Raw genomic sequence first — 7,965 nt, forward strand, 5'->3', positions numbered from 1 at the left:
GGCGGTGATTTTGTGCAACAACGATATTGTGTTTATGCTTAAAAAAAAGGAAGTGCTTTTATCTTTCTATAGGTGTTTTCTTAAATGTTTATAGATGAAATGATATGGTGTCTTGTGTTTGCTTCTAACTATTCTGGGGCTATAGGAGAAGTGGGTGGGGGGAATAAATAAAACAGGATTGACAATGTGTTGAAAGTTATTGAAACTGGTTGATTGAAATTAATATTTGGGATTTCCCCTTAAAGTCTGTTTATGACATCCTGGCAGATTTAAAAATTGTGACTCTGTTTGACTCATGCGCCTCGATACTACGAAGCCTTTTAGGGATTATTTGGATCATGATTATGTTGCTGGGTGGCTCCATTTTCCCTTTGTTATTTAAGAGAGGCTTTAATGTCAGCTAAAAAATATCGGGCCATTCTAATTACCTCCAGGAATCAGAATCTGTAATTAAAAGAAACCGCTAACATTAGCCACAGAAGTAGAGGGACTTTTATAAACAAAGTGTGAATTAGAGATCAACCCAAATTGCCACATACCAGATACTTTTAAACTGTATCCATTTCTTTGTGCATCCAATGCTTGACATGTTAAATTAGGCTTTTAAAGTGTGTACTTTATTTTCATGGATCACTAATGAATAAATACTTGCAAGCTTATTTTAAGCAGTGATCCAAATTTTGTGGAATAACCATACTCATTTTTCTCTTCCTTTAATATCTGGTCTTTGCAAAGCACAGCAAGTGAAAGGGATTCAGTTTCAATTCTCCTACAGGTTAACCCCTTCCTATTGCTGCTGGCCAGACCCAGAGTCTAAAACAGTTGTCCTTTATGGACCAGGGAGGATTGTTATCATTCCAGTTATTTTCAGCATCACTGGAAATTATTGGACCTTCTTCTTAAGATGACACCTCTTAAAACAATTACAGTCCCCCCATCAGCCAGCATATGCATATGCTTTCCCACCTTGGTAAGTAACATGTGATAAGGTTTTTAAAAATTAATTTGTATTCTATCAAAGTAGCATGCCTATATACTTTCACATTCCAAAAGTACTAAAAGAATTTTAACAAAACCCAGTGTTTTCCCTCCCCATACTTCCTATAAGGAAAGGCTCGCCCACCAAAGACCACCAGAACACACCTGTGGTTGAAAGAGTTGGTTTATTATTCATTGCCATGAGGGAGACCCCACACCATCTGTGGGAAGTCCGACTAAGTGGATGTTAATTAAACTCACAGGATTTGAGCTTGTATTAGGTGATTTGAGGGAAGGTTTAAGGAAGTGGGTCTTTGCTCTGGATTGGATGCTATCTGCAAGCAGGGGCAATTCTATGGCTATCACCATAAATTGTATCTTGAAGAAGGGGAGACTAGAGTGAAGCTAGAGCTAAATGGTAAAGAGGCAGTGATCACTCATATTAAGCAGGAAGGGGGAGTCTGGTCATTCTGTGGCTTGAACAATCCTCACGTTCTGCCTGTGTTCAGAAGTGATTATGGAGTGGTTTTGTTTTTGGTTTGATCCATCACAGGCACAGAATGGCCTTGTCTGATGTTGATGCTCTGTGAAGTTTATGTTCGAGGGGAGGACATCATACCCGCTAGCTCCCAGGTCTCCTCTCTTTCTCTCTCCTCTTCCTCAAGTCCCTATTGGAACATACAGATATCCATCTAGATCATATGTGCATATAATCTCATATTGATTTCCTCTTATGTTAGCTCTTTTACACTGCCATCCCACCCCCACTTCTCTTTACCCCCTTCCTAATAGATTTATATTATAATTTTTAGTTAAATGAATATCCAGCGTTTCTTTGATGCCTTTGCAAATATTATTCATGGTTGAACATCCAGTGGATCACGATGTTTTCCTGCTTTACTTTCTGTCTTTCTTGAGATTGAAGTAGTTGCTTTGTTTTTTTCATTTATCAGGTTATCTTTGCACTTCTTGCTAATTCTTCTGACCTCCTAATAGCTCCACAGGACAGTTCTCTGTAAGGTCAATGAGATCAGTTGATCCACCCAGACTTTTCTTCCCCTGGAGACTTCTTTGTTCTCTCTGGGCTGGTTTTGCTCCAGGTCTTCTGAACGCTATCATCAGGTTACATCTCATCTGAACTATTGTCCTTGGAATTTACTAATCTGGAGTTTGATGCTGTTTTCTGGATGTTATGCCTTGCTCTTTCTTGATTTACTCTCTTGGTGTGGAGCACATCCTCCAGTAATTTGATCAGATTAAAGATGGCATCTCTACAGAGGGCATGGAGTGGACAGCCCTCCACATGTCTGTTCCCTGTGTCACACTGCTCCAGGAATGTCTATGTCTGGGGCACAGCTGTCTCCCTGAGATCTCCCTCCACCATTATCTTGAAGACTTTCATCACTTCCCTCCTGGGTTGTATCTTTTCTGTTATGAATCCCTCATCATCTTTTTTTCTTGGTCTGCTCTTTTTTAAGGTGGAAATCATCTTCCAGCAGCCCCTTTAGCAAGAATGTAATGGAAGTAAATGTTCTGGGAACTTGCATTAAGAAAATATGCTTTATGCTACCCTGGAAGATGATAGGTAGTTGGAGTATAGAATACACAGTTGGAATTAACTTTTCTTCGGCATTGTAGAGTCATGATTTCATTGTCTTGTTGTTCCTTTTGTTGCTACTGGGGAGTCTAAAGTCACTTGAGTTCCTGATTCTTTGTAGGAATTTTTTTTTTACTTTTCTTTCTAGAAAATCATAGGATATAATAATAATGAAAAAGGTTGAAATATGGCAAGAATTACCAAAATGTGACACAGAGATACAAAATGAGCAAATGCTATTGGATAAATGCCACTGACAGACTTTCTCCATGCAGGGTTGCCACAAATCTTCAATTTGTAAAAAACACGCAATCTGCAAAGTGCAATTAAGCAAAGCCCAATAAAATGAGGTCTGCCTGTACTTTGAGGAGCAGCTCTAAGTTGGCAAGTGTGTGTTGACCTAGTTTTCAAAGATCCACCAGAATTTTTTCAATCTAAGAAATTTAAGAATAATTCAGAATTGTGATGGCGTCTTAAACCACCTAGATCTCTGATACACCTATACCCTTCTGAGTGGCCCTAAACACGAACTTGACACGGAACTTGAGCATCACTCATAGTGTTGCCCTTTACATATCAGGACAGGACATCAGCCCCAAAGGGACCTCACCCGCTTTGTCAAATGGCCTGAGCACATCTGGCTGCAGCGGCAAAGAGCTGTCCTCTGTAAGTGGCTGAAAGTGCCTCCCTTGATTAACCAGTTCACCCAGGCCTTGGACCACCAAAGAGTTACTCAACTGCTTAAGCTGGCCCACAGGTGCAGACTAGATATGAAGCAAAAGAAGAAGCAGAGGTTGCTGGCTCAGGCTAAGGAGAAAACTGCCGGCAAAGGGAATGTCCCCACAAAGGGGCCACCTATCCTTCCAGCAGGGGTTAATATGGTCACTACATTGGTGGAGAAGAAGCTTTAGCTGGTGGTGATTGCAAATGATGTGGATCCCATCGAGCTGGTTGTCTTCCTGCCTGCCCTGTGGCATAAGATGGGGGTTCCCTACCACATTAGCAAAGGGAAGGCCAGGCTGGAGATCCATTCCACAGGAAGAATTGTACCACTGTCACCTTCACACAAGTTAACTCAGCAGACAAAGGACCTCAGGCTAAGCTGGCGGAAGCTATTAGGACCAATTACAACGACAGATACGATGAAATCCGCCATCACTGAGGAGGCAACATCCTGGGTCCAAAGTTGGTGGCTTGTATTGCCAAGCTGGAAAAGGCAAAGGTCAAAGAACTGGCCATCAAACTGAGCTAAGTATACACTATTGAGTTTTCTATACATAAAAGTAAAAAAAAAATTCCTTCAAAAAAAAAGAAAGAATAAGTTAAGATCATTTGAAAAGGCTAAATAAACAGATAATTGGCTGATCCCCAGGATGTGTGGAAATAGGAAGAAAATATATTTATTGAACAAGAACTATGTGCTCACCACTATGTATAATGTCAAAATGACCTTGTAAATATTATTATCTCCATTTAAAAAGTGGAGAAACAGGCTCTGAGAAATTATATAACTTATTCAAGGTCTTTTAGCTGGTAAAATGAAAAAGGGTGATTTAAACCCAGGCCTGTTGAGTTTCCAGTTCATTATTTCCATTATACCTTGAAATTGTCCTAGACTAAAGGAAATTAAATTTTATTATGTGGTATAAATTCCACAAAATGCCCGGTAATGTGATATGTTCCCTACCAGTGAAAATGAACTCTTTGATATGTAACTGAACCCATACCCTTTAAAACTGAAGAGAAAACAGTAGAATTAACCAATTAAAAGAAAAAGTATTAACTTAGTTGAATAAATTAATAAATATTTACAGAGCATTTGATATGGGTAAAAGGTAATATAATGGAGATTGTTTCTACTTTTTAATATGTCTTCAAAATGCAAGATACAAATATAAAAGATAGATGTATATCTAAAGTTTATTTTGATAAAAACTACATATTGAAGTACATAAGCTATATCAATGTAAACTAAAAATACCATACACAAAAAGGATATGCAAGCTCCAGTATGAAAGGAAATCCTTGATATATAAACCAAAATTAAATCTCAAACTTCTATCTAGGTTACAAAAATTTATATATATATTTATTTTATTATTTTTTTTTGTGGTATGCAGGTCTCTCACTGTTGTGGCCTCTCCCATTGCGGAGCACAGGCTCCAGACGCGCAGGCTCAGGGGCCATGGCTCACGGGCCCAGCCACTCCGCAGCATGTGGGATCTTCCCGGACCGGGGCACGAACCCATGTCCTCTACATCGGCAGGCAGACTCTCAACCACTGCGCCACCAGGGAAGCCCTAAATATGTATTTTTTTAATCCTTGGTTTACTTAAGATAAATGATACAATTTTTTTTTGGATGACGTTTTCTGGATACACTGTAATAGAATTAAGATATTTGAGTATTATGTCTTGCCTGAGTACTTAGAGAAGAATCTAGATACCCTTCTTCTCCTTCAGCCTTTGAAAATAGTTTCTAAAATAGATAAAATAAAAACTTTAAAAAGAAGTCATGGTTGTAGCAGATATGAAGAAATAGGATTGACCATACATTAGATAATGTATAATTTTACTTGAACGAGTTAATTATACAACATAGGACAGTTCTGACTTGTCTGGAGTAACACGTTTTGTCCTTAGTTTGTGCAAACAATGGTAGAAAGCATAAAGCCACACTTGATCCCAGTTGGCTTGTAACTACTATTTTCATTTGCAAGAGGGCTATGTTTTTACATTCTTGGCTCTGAAGCCAGCACAAATTATGCTCTTTGTGATTAAAAGATGATATTGGCTATCCTTCCCTCAGCCTTGGGGCCACCTTGTCTGGGCTATAAGCATGAGACAAAGCTAATACTCATTCTCTTTTTCATTTCACCATAACCAACAGATTTTATGTTCTCAGGAGATAAATGGTAATTAGTCTCCCCACTAAGCTAAAGGGTAATTAGAGATTTCACTGTTTGTTCATTTAAATACCCTTGAAATTTTTATTAGAGAGTTCCTATGGTTTTAGATTGAAATGAGTTGTGATGGTTTTTACTCTTTGTTGATGTATTAGTTATCTAGGTCTACCATTACAAATACCACAGGCTGGGTGGCTTGAACCACAGAAATTTATTTTCTAACAGTTCTGGAGGTTGGAAGTCCATGATCAAGGTGTCAGCTGGTTTAGTTTCTTCTGAGGCTTCCCTCCTTGGCTAGTAGATGGCCACCTTCTCACTGCACCCTCACATGGTCATCCCTCTGTGTGTGTGCACTCTTGGTATCTCTCTCTAAATGTCCTCTTATAAAGACACCAGTCAGATTGATGAAGGCCCTCTCTAAATACCTCATTTCACCTAAATCACCTCATTAAAGACTATCTTCAAATATAGTCACATTCTGAGCTATCAGAGGTTGAGACATCAATATATGAATTCTGGAGAACACAGTTCAGCCCATAACAGTTGGAATGCTCATTTTTCAAGACACATAAGACATACTGGAACAAACTAACTTTGGACCTTTTTGACAAAATATTGGCAATTCCACTAAAGGTTAGTTGGTGAAAATATTTCTGAATATTCTCTATGTTTCCTTATTAATTATCAGATACCTATTCTTTTACCTATTCTTTTGTAGTGGATACAGTCTCCCAACAAGTTTGTCAGTTTTTATTTATGCTTCTGCTCAATTCTTTCAAATCCCATTCCACCATTTTGTTAACACTGATTATTTTTCATTGCACTCCTACAGACACTTCTTTAAGATTATATGCATATTACTCTATATATCCCCTCATAGGCAGCTCATTCTTTTTATGTTTTATAGCTACGTCACAGAAGTTATTTCCTTCAATGTATAGATATTATCTCTTTCAATAATAAAAACAACAAAACACAGTGGATTCCACTTCCATTTAAGATAGAATGAACGTCACTTCCGTTACAATAGCAAGAAAACAATGGATAAACTAAAAATTATACTTTTTAAGAAAACCACCAAAGTACCGTGTATAAATAGAAGTCTAAATGGACTAAATTTCAGACAGGGCTAAGCCTTTCCTAAAAGAGTAAAGAATAGTAGCCACGAGTTTCCCTGGTGGCGCAGTGGTTGGGAGTCTGCCTGCCGATGTAGGGGACACGGGTTCGTACCCCGGTCCGGGAGGATCCCACATGCCGCTCAGCGGCTGGGCCCATGAGCCATGGCCGCTGAGCCTGCGCGTCCGGAGCCTGTGCTCTGCAGCGGGAGAGGCCACAGCAGTGAGAGAGGCCCGCATACCGCAAAAAAAATAGAATAGTAGCCACGTTCATACGTGACACTTTTGCCTTAGTCCTGGTACTGGCAGAAGCTAGGGAGATACCTAAACAGAGACACTTTTCTGGGAAAAAAGAAATGAGTTAAAGTTTAATTAAGAGAATGAGCTGGCATGATAGATAGAAGTCTGGAGAAGCATGAGTGCCAAAATAAATCCCTCATTCTGAAAATTCTCATGCTCTGGGAATCTTGCTGATTTCCCAGTGGGGAAATAGCAGGAGAGCAAAAGAAGATCTTGCATCACACACAAGACTGAAATTTAATCTAGAGGTGAACTGAAACTCACCTATTTCCTCCCAGCTCAAATTCTAATAAGATTAAAGCAATGATCCCTTCAGAACGCAATAAGGGAAATTCAAGAGTTGTGCTGAAACGCAAAGGGAGATTTATGTACAGTCGGCCCCTCCTATTGCGGATGTGGAACCTACGGATATAGAGGGCCTACTGTGCTATGAAATTTTACATAAAGGGCTTGAGCATTCCTGGATTTTGGTAGATGCAGGGATCGTGGAACCAATCCCCCCACAGATGCTGAGGGATGACTGTTACCTCATTTGGAACCAGATATGAACTGAAACTAATTAAAGTTTCGGCCTGTGATGATACCTAAATGGTCAGCCTTCACACTTGCTGGCTGGCAGAGAAAAGTGTGAATTTTGTCAGGGAAAAACAAAACAAAACAAAACCATACTTTAGTCTCTAGTGTTCCTTTATACAAAATATGTGATATATATTTTAAAAATTATGAGATTTACAAATAAACAGAGAAATGTGACCCATAATCAAAAGGCAGACTCATGGATTTCCTTGATTTTGGGATAAAAAGAAAAGGAATTTAAAAATAATTATTATGAACTGGTTAAAGCATTTAGAGGAAAGATGGATAACACAGATGAACAGATAGAGAATTTCAGCAGAGAAGCAAAAATCTAATATTAAACCAAGGGGAAATTCTAGAACTGAAAATTAAAGCATATGAAATGAAGAAGTCATTGGATAGATTTAATACAATTTTGGACAGCCGAAGAAAGGATCAGGACATCAGAGAGAGGTCAATAGAAAGTCAGAATAAATATAAAGAGACACATTAAA

The 7,965-nt window shown here is 38.7% G+C and overlaps 1 pseudogene; it reads left to right on the forward strand.

Annotated features, from left to right (window-relative positions):
• The window catches only part of LOC111172127 (large ribosomal subunit protein eL8 pseudogene), a 78,867-nt pseudogene extending 74,408 nt beyond the window's left edge, over positions 1–4,459 (forward strand).
• The last annotated feature ends 3,506 nt before the right edge of the window (positions 4,460–7,965 follow it).

Source organism: Delphinapterus leucas, chromosome 8 (assembly GCF_059928025.1).
Source record: "Delphinapterus leucas isolate spDelLeu-1000000601 "Yukka" chromosome 8, BTC_Dleu_Yukka2, whole genome shotgun sequence".
Classification (NCBI taxonomy): Eukaryota; Metazoa; Chordata; class Mammalia; order Artiodactyla; family Monodontidae; genus Delphinapterus; species Delphinapterus leucas.